This window comes from Nerophis ophidion, linkage group LG01, assembly GCF_033978795.1.
Source record: "Nerophis ophidion isolate RoL-2023_Sa linkage group LG01, RoL_Noph_v1.0, whole genome shotgun sequence".
Taxonomy (NCBI): Eukaryota; Metazoa; Chordata; class Actinopteri; order Syngnathiformes; family Syngnathidae; genus Nerophis; species Nerophis ophidion.
In genome coordinates, this window is record NC_084611.1 from 70793534 (window position 1) to 70803905 (window position 10372).

The 10372-nt window shown below is 39.9% G+C and overlaps 1 long non-coding RNA gene across 1 annotated transcript; it reads left to right on the top strand.

Moving 5' to 3' along the window:
• The first annotated feature begins 6971 nt into the window (after positions 1-6971).
• LOC133538671 (uncharacterized) lies at positions 6972-9215 on the top strand. The gene is made up of 3 exons (XR_009803081.1): positions 6972-7032; positions 8048-8247; positions 8375-9215. It is a non-coding gene; the product is annotated as an uncharacterized LOC133538671 (long non-coding RNA).
• The last annotated feature ends 1157 nt before the right edge of the window (positions 9216-10372 follow it).

Genomic DNA, 10372 nt, shown 5'->3' on the forward strand with positions numbered 1-10372 from the left:
GCGACATGGTAAGGTTAGCTGTGATGCTAGCGGAGTGGTGCGAGTGGTATTACGAGAGAGAGAGAAGGTGCAAATCTGACAACAAATGAAGAAAGAATTCATTCCCAAGAAAAACAGCACGGGATCCATCGTCCGGCGGTGGTTTGGCTTCAAGCGGGAATACCGTATTTCCTTGAATTGCCGCCTAATTAATTTAAAACCTCTTCTTACTCCTGCGCTTACCAAAGGTATGCGGTAAAAGTAAGCATGCGCTAATTATTTTAAAACCTCTTCTCATTCCGGCACTTACCAAAGGTATGCAGTAAAAATTTGAGTGTGATGTAAGCTTGGACCTTAAATCCTACTGAATAGCTCTTAATCTTCCTCCCTTTATGCGATTTCAAATTACCGGTATTGAAATCAGCCTCCTCCATTTTGAAAATGATGACAGGGGAAGTGTCACGAGTTTGACCAGGCGGTATTACTAAGCATGCGCTAATTATTTTGGGAAGCGAGTTTGACCCGGCAGTAATTCAAGGCAGGCGCATACTATATGCCCTGCGGCAATTCAAGAAATTACGGTATGTTCAATATTTAGGCGGCAAAAGCATTGCTACAAAAAGTAGCAGCACTGCTAATGTAACATCATTTGAAAAGTCATCCGCTAGAGAACGAGGAGTGCTTGAAACTCCGCATGTCAACATCTCCGGTCGGTGCCATACCAACAAAATGCCCTAGCAACTATTTCCAGATCAACAAGGTATGAAAAAAAAAGTCAACAACTGAAGGAGATAACGTCCGCGGGAACTTATTATGCATCTTATTTTTTTGGGACAGTTATTGAAATATCTTGTGTGACATCATGCACAAAAGTGCACTTTATTTGTTTTAAACTATTGTAGTTGCGTTCAGTACAAAAAGTACACTTTAATTTAGTGTTGTTTTGATATGTCATCTTAGTGACATCATGCACAAAAGTGCACTAATAGCTTGTTTTAAAATGTCTCTGAAAATCTTGCATTTTCTGTTTTGGAAATGACATGAATGTCTGTGCCACTGCTTAATAACTGTTTAATAAATACAATTTGGGTCAATTGACTTAGTTGTGATTTCCCTCTCTGCATGAAAGTTTAAAATGAGCATATGTTAATGCAGTATGAACAAGAATGTTTTAATGAAGACACATAGAATCATCATACTGCTGTGATTATATGTATCAAGTGTTCATTCAAGACTAAGGCAAAATATCTATATTGATATATCGTGTATCGTGACATGGCCTAAAAATATAGAGATATTAATAAAAGGCAATATGGTCCAGCCCTAGTTGTATGCATTCTGTATCTGTACCTGCTATCGTAATGTAATGAAGCTAGGGTTGTTAGCATCAGCTAATATGCTAACACATTTACGAGTGTCTTTGTTGGTATTATTAAATTACAATAATATTATTTTTATATATTGTTTCAGTTTTGTGAAATCACTAAAACACACTGTGGACTTATTGAGTCCATCCATCCATCCATTTTCAACCGCTTATTCCTGTTCAGCTAATTGGTCCATGACTAGTGGGTCCATGACCATGACTTCGTTTTTTTTTGTGAGCAAGGCGCTCTGCCACTGCGCCAGAAAAGTAGTTCCTCTGTGTTATCTCCTACAAAACCACTAGAGATTGGTTAATATGCAGGTCATGGCATGTAAACAGTGTTGTTGGCGGTTTTTTCAATGTTTTTTGAGGGGTTTATAGGCTAAATAAATTAATCCGTATGTGGAGGGGGGCGTGGTCAGCGCTCCTGCGGGAAGGGAGTGTGTATGGCCCAGCTTCGAAGCCCAGCTGGCAGGTAAGTAGATTGCCCAGCTGGGAGCAGTAATCTAATCTCTTGTCACCTTTATCAGCAGCGTCCGAGGCCATGAGGGGAGGCGCTTATGAGAGTAGACGTCAAGCACACGAGAGACTCGGGAGAGGAAGCACAGACCCCGCTGGCAACACCGTGATGAACACTGAGGTGTATAAACAATAACATGTTGTGGTTTATTAAGTAGAGGTGACGGCAAACGGCAAATGTAATCATCAAGCACTATAAAATAAACTAAGGAAATGGAGTGTGGACGAGATCCAAAAGTGTATGTGGTGTGAGGCTATGTGTGTGATTAGCTGAGGTGTGTCCGACCAAAGTGTTGACGAAAGCGAAGGAACTCGGAAGTCCCTAGGGCAGGAGCGAAGAGACAAGTTCTGTGTACAAGCGGTCAAGGATTCAAAGGGGCAGTCCGGGAGGCAAGGGGGAACAACTGGGGATCACAGGAGAACATGGGAAGCATCAGGTACAGAAGACTATAATACGGCGAGTGATGGCAGGTTGTCCAAGCCTATGAAGGCAGCTCGGTCATTACCGTCAGATGTGACGATTGCGCGGCTCGTTCCTGGACGCGTCCCGAGGTGCGCACAGACGGATGAGCGGCGCTGGCAGGAGTCTGAACCGTAACATAAAAGACTTGATCAAACCTTTATTCCGTGCTCGAGAAGTTCTGTCGGTCCCAGGAGAACCCACCTGGCAAGGAGTCGTTCACACCGTATTAACTACTTTATTCGCTGCCTCTTGCTTGCAGTTTTTCATTATTTATTAGACAGAAAATAGAGTGACATGAGGATTATAGATGATTCCAAAAAAGTGCTGTTTTTATTTCAAATTGTTGAAAAATAGTATGACGTCTTTACAGAGCACACCTGCAATATGAATATCGTACCTAATAGTAGGTTTTCTTTTGAAAAACACCCCAAACCTTTGAGCAGGTCTATTAGCGTAGTTTAGCGTTCGGATGTCACTGAAGTTCTGCAAGAGGTTCCAGAAAGCGTCACAATTAATCCATTTAACGTTCTTGTCACTTTCTACGTTCAGCACCAAAACCACCTCAGCATCACAAACCGCATTTCCACTGCAAACGAGGAGGTATCAGGTCACATATGCTTCAGCAGCTGGGTCCAGTTCATCCGTGCTTGCACAGACGAGACGTTAAATGGGGTACTTTGAGTGCACCGGCAGATACAAACCAGCTGGCCAGTGCTCTGCTTTTATATTCCACAATGCAAAGTGAAAGGAATTTTGATTCGCCCTGTTAAGCCGTTTCAATATCAACGTCAACTTTTCCCACTTTCGCCTTGAGTGATTGCAGTGGCAGCCTGATTATATTAGCTTACACTTTTACTTGTTAAGACACGCACACACACAGGCACGTACACACATGGTATACACACACACATTCCTCCGAAGCCATTTTTTGACTTCTCAATCTTGCCTGAGTAGATCATAAATACACTCAGCTGGCACCCAGAGGGGAAAACGCCAAATCTACAGAGTCACAAAGTTCCCAGAGAATCATGTGTTGAAAATCCGAGCTTTTGCTCATATATTCCTTTAAAAACAGTATGCCAATAACCTTTGTTTGAAAGACAAAAAAAAAAAACCCCGATCAAAAGTTGTAAAATAAAAAATGTTTTAAATAATTTTTATAATAATATCAATTGATGTAATATTTGTACTTTTAGAATTCACAATTTGTATAATTCCATCCTTCAAACCTTTTTTTTTAATATCGCTTGCTGGAGCCTATCTCAGCTTTATTCTTGCGGAAGGCAGTGTACACCCTGGACAAGTGTAATATAATTTAGAATTGTTTTTAAAAAAAGCAACTTTTGTAAAAAAACCAAACTAAACATTTCTATTAAAATGGCTTGTCCTCATAATTGGTCCACTTAACTCCAATATTTTTAAAAGGTTAATATTATCCTTTCAGGCTTGCCTCTGACAGTTAGACTATGTTTTTGTTTTTTCCTCTGCATTTGTTTTCGTTTCCTCTGTGTGTGTAGTGTTTCCTGTCAGCGCTCTTATTTTGTTGGTTTCCTGTCTTTCTCCCTGAGTGCTGTGTTGCCCCTCAGATGCGGCTGAGTGGCACCTGGCCACACCTAGCGTCAATCAGTCCGCTCCTATTTAGACCTGTCTTCCCATCCAGTCACTGCTGGATTATTGTATTGTCATGTCAATGTCACTCTTGTCGTTGCTACCTGTCGTGTTGTGTTTTGTCAATGTAGCGTTGCGGTAAGCTTTATTTGATTGCGGTTTTTAGCTTACTGCCTTTTGTTCTCTGCTTCCAAGTTTGTTTTTGTATTACATGAACGACTTCTGTTTCCTGCTCGATTCTTGCTAGCTTCCATGCTAAGTTCCTTTTTGTTTTCTAGCTCCCATGCTAGCTCCCTTAGTTTGTTATGTTGTTGTGTTATATATATATATATATATATATATATATATATATATATATATATATATATATATATATATATATGTAGGTGTGGGAAAAAATCACAAGACTTTTCCCACACCTACATATTGCGCTCTACCACGGTATCGAGCACTATTCTCTGGATAATCCAATCAAGACATATATATATATATATATATATATATATATATATAATTTTTTTTTTTCTTTCTCATATTACAACTTTGGCCTAAAAAAATACTTACTTTTCTTGTGATTCTAAGACTATACTTTTTCTTGTAACAGTAAAACCTAACAATTTAAAAATAACAACTTTTGTATTTTCATAAAAACGTTTTTATTTATTCAAATGACTTGAAGTTATTGTTTTGCAATAATGCAATTTATTCTCCTAACAACTTTGTTATGTGACACTATGACTTTAATCTTGTAAAATGACATATTTTTCCTCATAATATCACAACTTTATCACTATCATTTAAAAAAAAAAGATGCTAACTAACATAATTTTTTATGTTTTTTCTTGTTACACTGAAATTTTGCCTTTTCTTAAAATCCCTTTTTTTATTTGGATGACTTTGTTTGCTCACAATATGACCACTATACTCTCAGAAAAATAAGTCATTGTGTCGTCATTGTTTTCCTCATAATATTACAACTTTATCATTTTAAAAGTAAATATTTTTCCTTGCGCTTCAGATACTTTAACCACATCAATCGTATGTGTTTCTTCTTATTAAACAGCAACTTTATATGCACAACTTGGTTTTATGATATTACCACATCTTTAGTCTCAAAAAATGTACACTTTTTTCTTTTTCCTCATTACACATTCACTGTAAGAAAATTTAGATTTGTTTTCTTCTGATTCTGCAGTGGTATTATCCTATTATTACAACTGAATTCTTAAAAAAGAAAAAAAAAAATATATATATATATATATATATATATATATGATTGTAGCTGAGATAGGCGCCAGCGCCCCCGCGACCCCAAAAGGGAATAAGCGGTAGAAAATGGATGGATGGATATATATATATATATATATATATATATATATATATATATATATATATATATATATATATAGTAACATTATAACGAATCTTGTAAAATGGTGTCTTTTTTCCTTAAAAGGGAATTGCTTTTTTTTCTGTTTGCATCCATTATGGGAGACAAGAAGACAAAAGGTTTTGGGGTTTTTTGAATTATAAATTATAAAAATCGGTTCGTTCTACAGTAGGTGGCTAGCAATGCAGCCAATGGGGGCAATACAGTTTGCCTGTAAATCACTTTAAAATGCATTCAAAACCCGCCAACAATACTTTTTATATGACATGATTGGGTATCAAAGCAGCTTCCATGAAATTCTCAGTCATTCACAAACATGGATGGGAAGAGGGTTACCACTTTGTGAACAAATGCGTGAGCAAATTGTCAAAGAGTTTAAGACCAACATTTCTCAACGAGCTTTTGAAAGCAATTTAGGGATTTCACCATCTACGGTCCGTATTATCATCAAAAGGTTCAGAGAATCTGGAGAATAATTACTGCATGTAACGGGCAAGGCCGAACACCAACATTGAATGCCCGTGACTTTCGATCCCTCAGGCATAAAAAAAAAAACATCAGTGTGTAAACGATATCACCACATGGGCTCAGGAACACTTCATAAAAGCACTGTCAGTAATTACAGTTTGTTGCTACATCTGTAAGTGCAAATTAAAACTCATCTATGCAAAGCGATAGCCATTTATCAACAACACCCAGAAACGCCGCCGGCTTCGCTGGGCCTGAGCAAAGTGGAAAAGTGTTCTGTGGTCTGATGAGTGCACATTTCAAATTGTTTTTGGAAACTGTGGATATCTTTGGTCCTCCGGACCAAAGAGAAAAAAATAATATCCGGATTGTTATAAGCGCAAAGTTCAAAAGCCAGCATCTGTGATGGTATGGGGGTGCATTAGTGGGTAACTTACACATCTGCGAAGGCACATTAATGCTGAAAGGTACATACAGGTTTTGGAGCAACATATGTTGCCTTCCAAGCAACATATTTTTCATGCTTATTTCAGCAAGACAATGCCAAGCCACATTCTGCGCATGTTCCAACAGCGTAAGAGTGTGGGTACTAGACTGGCCTGCCTGTAGTCTAGACCTGTCTTCCATTGAAAATGTGTGGCGCATTATGATGCCTAAAATACCACAACAAAGATCCGGTACTGTTGAACAACTTGAGCTGTACATCAAACAATAATGGAAACGAATTCCACCTGAAAAGCTTCAAAGATTGGTCTCCTGAGTTCCCAAACGTTAACTGAGTATTGTTAAAAGAAAAGGTCATGTAACACAGTGGTGAAAATGCCCCTGTGCAAACTTTTTTGCAATGTGTGGCTGCCATTAAATTCTAAGTTAATGATTATTTGCAAAAAAACAACAACATGAAATATCTTGTCTTTGCAGTCTATTCAATTCAATCAATCAATCAACGTTTACTTATATAATTGAATATAAGTGTCACGCCTGTTTTGGTCAGGTTATGTTTAGTTTTTTGGACATTTAAGTTCTGTCTTGGCACTTCCTGGTTTGTTTTCGTCTCCATGCCAACTCATTCCTTTTCACCTGTCATGTCACGTCCCTGTTCTCAGCCTCACCTGTTTTCACTAATCATCATAACTACTTAAGTCACTCTTTTTCTTGTCTGCTTTCTGGGATCTTCACACACGCACACATGCTACCCTTGCTGCACCTCCTTCATGCCCTCGTCCTGTTCCATGCCTTGTAAGTTTGTGTATTTATGCTATTGTGATAGTTTTGTTTATAGTCATTATCATTCATGCCAATCGAGCAAGTGTTTTTGTTTCATCTTTATAGTTTGCAGCATTTATGCTAGTCTTTTGTTTCACAGCCTAGTTTTGTACATCCGCCACAGAGCGCGTCCTTGGTTTGCCTTTTTGTAGTTTGTTTGTTTATTTAATAAATATCATGTACTCACGTCCACGCCTCGCTCGTGCTGATTCTCATCTGCGTCGAAGAAACAATCCACGTCCAAGCCTTGTTGTGACAATAAGTTGAAAAGGATTTGCAAAGTATTGTATTCTGTTTTTATTTACGATTTACACAAAGTGCCAACTTCGCTGGTTTTGGGTTTTGTACATTATTGATGTCTTTACGCTCATAAAATCATGATTTTTCTTTTTGCAATATTTAGACCTTACTTTCTCTTTATGTATGAATATCCATTTCTACCGCTTGTCCCTTTTTGGTTTGCGGGGGGTTCTGGAGTCTATCCCAGCTGCAGTCGGGTGAAAGGCGGGGTACACCCTGGACAAGTCGCCAACTCATCACAGGGCCAACACAGATAGACAGAGACAACATTCACACTCACATTCACACACTAGGGCCAATTAAGTGTTTCCAATCAACCTATCCCCAGGTGCATGTCTTTGGAGGTGGGAGAAGGCCGGAGTACCCGGAGGGAACCCACAAATTCACAGGGAGAACATGCAAACTCCACACAGAAAGATCCCGAGCCCGGGATCAAACCCAGAACTTAGTATTGTGAGGCACACGTACTAACCCCTCCTCCACCGTGCTGCCCTATGTAGGAGTACATCATATTTATTCTACTTTATCATATAATTCTATGAAGTCATTTATGCATTGTATATTTGAGCTCTGATTAAACCATTCCAACAATAATTGTGATTTGCAACTGCTTAAAAGATCATATTACTCAAAGTTATCCGTCCTAACCAATAAATCTCACAGTTGTTAGTTGTTTTTTGTCTCGCAGTAAAATGCAGCTGCAACCGAAGACGTCCTCGGAACTCAGCTGAGACGCCTCCAATCAGGCAAGCTACGGCCCCCGAGGCTCGCTGGGGTTAACAAAACATACCGACACTGATGAGATTACACGTCATTCCCACAAAGCCTTTGCCAAGTCTGGCACGGTTTGCTCCAAACCACCGAGTTTCAAGATTCAACTCCAACAAGGTGCCAAAAATGCAAACAAAGTGTCAATATTTGTCAACAAACGGCATTGCGTTTTCCTCAAAATGTGAATCTTACCTCTGTGTTGTGTAGGAATTCCTTTGAATTGAAGTGTTTTATCTTTCCTCAGCACCACCAGACTTCCTTGTTGACGGAAGCTGACTTATATGAGTGACCGGGCTGCCAAATGTGTCCCTAATGGCAAACAAACGGCTGGAGTTTTTTTTGCCGCAATGTTTTTACTTCCACACTGCAGCCACTGTGCCCGTCCTTTGTTTGCGAGCTCTTGCATGTTTAACTGCCGCACTGAAAGTGACCGAGAGAGGCGGGGGTATTTTTACACGAGAGACTGAAAAAGAGCCATTGGCAGAACATTTCACAAGCTTTCCGATGTACCTCTGACAGTCCCACTGGGACATGTCTTCCAGGACCTTTACCCCCTCTGAATGAAGAGATTGCCAGAAGCAATTTGGGCTGTTGGACACGAAGAACCGAGGCGGAAAATGACTGAGATAGTTGCACAGGGAAAAGGACAAATAAGTGCATACCTCCATCAAGGCAAGGTGGTTAAATTCACCTGGCCTGACAATGAAATAGTAATGAAGATGAAATCATAATGTCTATTTTGGAAGAGCGCTACTTAGGATCAATCCATCAATCCATTTTCTATCGCTTGTCCCATTCGGAGTCGCGGGGGGTGCTGGAGCCTATATCAGCTGCATTTGGGCGGAAGGCGGTGTACACCCTGGACAACACAGATAGACAGACAACTTTCACACACTAGGGACAATTTACAGTTGTGATCAAAATTATTCAACCCCCACACAATTTTGGTGTTTTAGCAAGTTGGACATTTATTCCGTATTTTGTTTAAAGTCATATCAAATAAAGATGCGTCAAATAGACAAATGCAGCTTGAATTACAACATTATATTTTGTAACATACCAAACAGTGTCATTTCTCTTAATATCTCATTGACAAAATGATTCAACCCCTTGAAGATCATAACTCTTAAGAACAGAATTTGAATAACAATGAGCAACAATTAAACTGATTGAAAAAGACTGTGACGCTCAGCTTCTTGTAGATGGTCAATGGTGTATTTGCAACATGGTGAAGTCCAGGGAGTGGTCAAAGAAGTCAAGAAAGGAGGTAATTTCTCTTCTTAAGAAAGGATATGGATGTAAGAAAATAGGAAAGACATTACACATTCCAAGAGACACAGTTGGGAGCATAATTCGCAAGTTTAAAGCTAAAGGCACAGTGGAAACACTACCTGGGCGTGGTAGAAAGAGGATGCCGTGTGCAACTGCTGTCTGGTATTTGAAGCGTACAGTGGTGAAAACCCCCCGGGTAACAGCTGAGGAACTACAACAGGACATTGCAGAGGGGGGAACGCAGGTTTCGTCCCAGACAATAAGGCGCGCACTACGAGATGAAGGCCTCCATGCCAGAACTCCCAGGCACACCCCACTTCTGACTACCAGGTACAAGAAAAATAGACTATCCATCCATCCATTTTCTACCGCTTATTCCCTGTTGGGGTCGCGGGGGGCGCTGGCGCCTATCTCAGCTACTAATGTATGCCAAAAATCATCTGGACAAACCCAAAAGGATTTGGGAAACTGTTCTATGGAGTGATGAGACAAAAGTGGAATTCTTTGGGCCTATGAATCAACGTTATGTCTGGAGGAGAAAAAATTAAGCTTACAAAGAGAATAACACCTCACCTACTGTTAAGCATGGTGGGGAGTCAATCATGCTCTGGGGCTGTTTCTCAGCCCCAGGTACCGGGAATCTCCAGCGGGTTCAAGGCATTATGAATTATATTTCGTACCAGGATATATTAGCTGCAAATGTCATGAAGTCAGTGACGAAGCTGAGGCTTGGGTGACGTTGGACCTTCCAACAGGACAACGATTCCAAGCATACCTCCAAATCAACATCAGAGTGGTTGCAGAAGAAGGGCTGGAAGACTCTGGAGTGGCCTTCACAGTCGCCAGACCTAAATCCTATACTTCACTCTAATCGTCCTCATCCTCGAATCTTTCATCCTCGCTCAAATTAATGGGGAAATTGCCGCTTTGTCCGTCCGAATAGCTCTTGCTGCTGGTGGCTATGATTATA